General features: G+C 32.4%; 1 protein-coding gene and 1 long non-coding RNA gene across 4 annotated transcripts in view; one reads left to right on the top strand and one right to left on the bottom strand.

Moving 5' to 3' along the window:
- The window catches only part of LOC106881593 (protocadherin beta-15), a 319651-nt gene that overhangs the window by 32270 nt on the left and 281937 nt on the right, over window positions 1-5444 (top strand). The gene's annotated exons all lie outside the window — the stretch shown is intronic.
- Window positions 1-5444, bottom strand: part of LOC128249440 (uncharacterized) — a 349834-nt gene that overhangs the window by 191284 nt on the left and 153106 nt on the right. Inside the window, exon 3 of the long non-coding RNA XR_008265561.2 lies at window positions 2625-2703. This is a non-coding gene — a long non-coding RNA (uncharacterized LOC128249440). The remainder of the gene's footprint in view (window positions 1-2624; window positions 2704-5444) is intronic.

Below are 5444 nucleotides of genomic sequence, written 5' to 3'. Positions count from 1 at the left end.
TATATATATATTATATATATATATATATATATATATATATATATATATATATATATTTATTATATATATATATATATTTATATATATATATATATATTTATATATATATATATATATTTATATATATATATATATATTTATATATATATATATATATTTATATATATATATATATATTTATATATATATATATATATTTATATATATATATATATATTTATATATATATATATATATTTATATATATATATATATATTTATATATATATATATATATTTATATATATATATATTTATATATATATATATTATATATATAATATATATATATATTTATATATATATATATTTATATATATATATATATATATATATATATATATATATATATATATATTTATATATATATATATATATATATATATATATATATATATATATATATATATATATATATATATATATATATATATATAAGCAATGTTAATTCTGGGCTAAAAGCAACAGTAACATCCACCCCTAGGGGTCAGCCACACTTAAGTGGCAATATACTACACTTTATCGTGCAGTTACTGTTAATACTTCATTTAGAGAATTAACATTGTTTGTTTTCACCTTTTCGATATCAGTAAAGAATTTCACTGGAAAAGTATATATAAGATTGCCAAGAATTTATCTCTCTCATCAAAGATCAGTGGCTATCGGACGCTGACGAAGGGAAATAACCCTGAAACCCGGGTCCGTTCGTGCTACAGATCATGATGGGAGGGATAACTTCCCTTGGCAAACAGGACACAGTAGTGTGTCGATAAGCCAGCTGGAGGAGATGTCCTCCTGGGGCTAAAAGCAACAGTAACATCCACCCCTAGGGGTCAGCCACACTTAAGTGGCAATATACTACACTTTATATATATATATATATATATATATATATAATTGCAAGCATGCAGGCATGGCTGTGTGGTTAAGAAGCTTCAATTGCTGCCATGTGGCTTTAGGTTCACTCCCACTGCAAGGCATCTTTGTCAAGTCTCTTGTACTCTAACCTCAGGCTGACCAATGTCTTGAGAGTGAGATTGGTTGATAGAAACTCTATCATATTCATGTGTATGTATGTGTGTGTGTTTGTACTCCCCTACTACAAACACAACACTTGATGACTGGTGTAGTTTGTTTATATCCTTGTAACTTAGAAGTTTGGTCAAAGTGACTGATAGAGTAAGTACTGTCTTAAAACTAAGTACTAAAGTTGATTTGTTTGATTAAACCCTTTAAGTCAATACCCTAGCATGGATGTAGTCAAACAATTGAAAGAAGTACAGGATAAAAGATGTATGTGTGAATGTGTGTGTATATATGTCTGTATGAGTTATAATCAGTTATTAACCAACGTTTAGGAAAAGATTTTAATTTTGTTCACTCTGTGTGTGTGTGTGTGTGTGTGTGTGTGTGTGTGTGTGTGTGTGTGTGTGTGTGCATGTGTGTGTACTACAAAGTCCACAGTATCATCCACATGTTCATGTTCTTCTGTATTCATGCTTTACAAATATCATTTTCAAAGGATGTACACTCATAGTGATCCTTGTATCTTTAGTGAAAAACCTTATGTGTTGCCTGGCTAGAATTTTCATCTTAATGTAAGCCCGTTTTCTATTGGTCATTTCTTTTCTTTCTTGCTCTCTCTTTGCAAGTGAAAATGTCTTGTGGGAATTATTTCACTCTTGTGAGTGAAATACTTTAAAATTGGAAAAAAAAAGAGAATATTTTTATGAACATATTTAAGATTTAATTTAATTTCAGTTTCAGCATTTAATCATTCTATATGTAGAATATAGAGAAATTAAATGAAGCTGAAATTAATTTAAATGCTAAAAATAATTACAGAAAAGAAATCTTTATTTATTTTTTAATTATTAAGAGGGATAGAAGAAAAACATTCTGAAAAAGCTTTTCTCCCTGACAAAGGAAATGAACATAAAAAGCCCACAGAAATACATCATCGTCACCATTATCCTCACCACCACCACCATCACCACCATCATGACCACCACCACCACCACCACCACCACCAACGCCGCCGCCACCACGATTACGACTACGACGACCACCTTCTTCTTCTTCTTCCTTATTGTCCTCATTGTCATCATCATTTTATACATTCAATATTTTCCATGCTTGCATAGGTTGGACAATACTTCTTAATGCACCTTTCTACACTTGGACACACTTCCAAAGGTCAATTAGCCCTTATTTTGAGTTAGGGACTTTATTCCAGATGTCATTGCAGGTTTATGGGAGACAGAAGTAAACATCACCAATTACAAGCTGTGTCAATACAAAATCATGAATATGTGCATACATGCAATCGTAAATACATATACAAACACACATACATATATACTTTTACAATCATATATTTATATGAACACACACACACACACTCACAAATATATAGCTATATGTATTTACATATATGTGTGTGTATGTTTGTGGTTAATGTGTGTTTTTATGTCAAGTTATTTGTAAAAACAATGACATTACAATGTATAATTACTCAAAGTGCATATTTATTTATTACAATTTCACAAAGAAAATATTGACAATACTGTAAAGCTTTAGCTTACCTTCATCAGACTGTTCTTCACTTAATTTTTTGGGCTTTATATCGTCTTCGGCAAATTGTTTCTTGTGGGGTAAGTGAACCTATATGAAATAGTAATTAGGTATGGTGTAGGAACAGTAGTGTAGGAAGGGGAATAGAGGAGAATAAGATGAAAGCATATGTTAGTGCAGTGTGGTTTAATAGAATGATATGGTGAGGAGATTTATTTTGTTTGATATGGAAACTTGGTTAATGCTGAGGGTTTAATGAAGTGTGGAAGTAATAGTGTAAACAGGTGTGTCCAATTCAGATGTGAAAAATTTAGGTCATGACATTCTTTGTTTTATTCGTTGGTTTTGTTGTGTTTCATTCTTTACAAAAGAATGTTTGTAGATAGATTATTTGGATGCATAGACTTAGGTTGAATTAATGTTGGCATTATTAAATTTCTATTAAGAAATTTTCAATTGGGTGATTTGAATAGGTTAGAGCTGAAGAGACCATGTTATTATAAATATCTATTGGTGGTCTTTGGTTAGGTTTTAGAGTGACTGTTTGTACTTATATTATATTCCTGTAGATAAATGCATACATGTAATTTCATATGTTTTATGCATCCAGATTAATTCATAATGTTAGTGCATTTTTCCATAGGTAAAGCTATCTTTAAAAAATATACACATCTAAACAATGTATAAATAATGCAGTTGATATGCATATCCACCCATAGATGTACAAATGTTTTTTTTTAAATATATATGCATGTGTTTAGTTACATATACACATATACATGTATAATAATGCACAAACATAAACTTATGCGTGTGTGTGATCAGTAAGTATCCGAACTGTTACCATAGTAACAAAGCTGAAGCACACAGGGTGAAGCTGTTTGGCATAGATTGACCTTGAACTCTGCTGTGTATGTGCATTAAGTTTTAACATTCTAGCTCACTTCCACTGTTTATAGCAGTGCTTTGAAGGAAGGTGTGTAGCATGTGATTATCACATTGATCATGACAGAGAAAGTTGTTATCATGATACATGCTCAGAGGCCTACGCAAAGTTGTATGGAGAGGAGTGTATGAGCTGCACACAAGTGTGCAAGTGGTTCAGATGTTTCCAAGATGACCGAAAAAATGTTGATATTGACAAAACATTCTGGGAGACCTGCAACCAACAGAACTGAGAAAAACATCGCAGATGTGAGTGCAGCTGTGAGGAGAAATTGTGGAATCACCATCCATGAGTTATCAGAGGATGTGCAGATTAGTTATGGTTCAGTTAATTCCATTATCACTGAAGATTTAGGTATGAGACACATGTCTGCCAAGTTTGTACCAAAACTGCTTTCAGCTGACCAAAAAGACACTTGGGTTTCAGTTGCACAAGATCTCTTTCATTGTGTCGAGAATGATGAAAATTTTTTGAAAACTATGCGAAGGCCTCTGAGCAGGTATCGCCAAGCTTTTGGCAAAATTTGATGCAGATTCTCTGCTCAACTTCCACTATCATGGTCAATGTTATGACCACACACTACACACCTTCCTTCATAGCACTGCTGTAAACAGCAGAAGTGAGCTAGAATATTAAAACTTAGTGTGCATGCACAGCAGAGTTCAAAGTCAAACTGTACCCAGCAGCTTTATTCTGTGTACTTTAGCTTCGTTCCTATAGCAACAGTCCGGATACTTATTGATCAGACCATGTATGTACACATTTATGTGTGTGTGTATATCTTTGTGTCTGTTTGTCGCCCGACCATTGCTTGACAACTGATGTTGGTATGTTTACATCCCTGCAGCTTAATGGTTCAGCAAAAGAGACTGATAGAATAAGTACTAGTCTAACAAAGAGTAAGTCCTGGGATCGATTTCTTTGACAAAAATTCTTTAAGGCAATAGATGCAGATGTATACTTGTATACTTGCCTCAGTGTATATAAGGGTATGTATATAGGGAAAGCAACTGTAGGTGGCAGCACCAGTAGTCTACAGTCAAAACAAAACATTTTTCACATATAAGGAATGCCATTCTATTATGTGACTGATTTGATAAATAGGTTCTTAGAAATTTTTTTTTTGTGGGTTTGGATTTAATAATTGTAGAATTTTTATGTACTTATAGTAGAATTTGTGGAATGAAAAGCTATTGGTCTGTTACTTGTAAAAGGATTACACACATATTTATGCTACACCAAGTATTCAGTGTTATACATCCATTTTAGCCTATCTTACCAACTAGTTTCACACTGAGTATTAGGTAACTGGATTTTAGGTGACTACATGTTAACATCACATGCTTTTCAGGGAAGGTAAGTATACCTGTATTTATATATATGTGTATATGTATGCATACATATACATGATATATGTGGTGTGTGTGTACATGTGTGTGTATGTATACACACACACACACATATATACATATATAGATACATATATACATATAAACATATATACATAAAAACCACACACACAAATATATAAATATATATATATATTTCAGTCTCTGTTTATCAAATCCACTCACAAGGCTTTGGTCTAGGTAAGGCTATTATAGAAAACACTTGCCCAAATTCCATCCATGGATCATCATCATCATCATCATCATCATCGTCATCATCATCCAGTGTTTTAAATCTGGGTTTTGTTCCTGTTAATGGGGGTGGCTGGATCTACTTCAATGCCATAGCAACTGAAGCAGGTAGAAGCAGCCAACCCCAAACTTTGGACTGGTTGGTGCCCATTCTCCTTTGCTATCATGAGGCTTTCTTGGAGCTGGAATTTCTACGGGGAACATTCACTTGCTTACCCACCACCTCAGTTTCTACTCATGAGTGG

Source organism: Octopus bimaculoides, chromosome 14 (assembly GCF_046866305.1).
Source record: "Octopus bimaculoides isolate indiv1 chromosome 14, ASM4686630v1, whole genome shotgun sequence".
Taxonomy (NCBI): Eukaryota; Metazoa; Mollusca; class Cephalopoda; order Octopoda; family Octopodidae; genus Octopus; species Octopus bimaculoides.
Note: the sequence above shows the minus strand (reverse complement) of the source record. Positions and strands in the feature narration are given on the sequence as shown.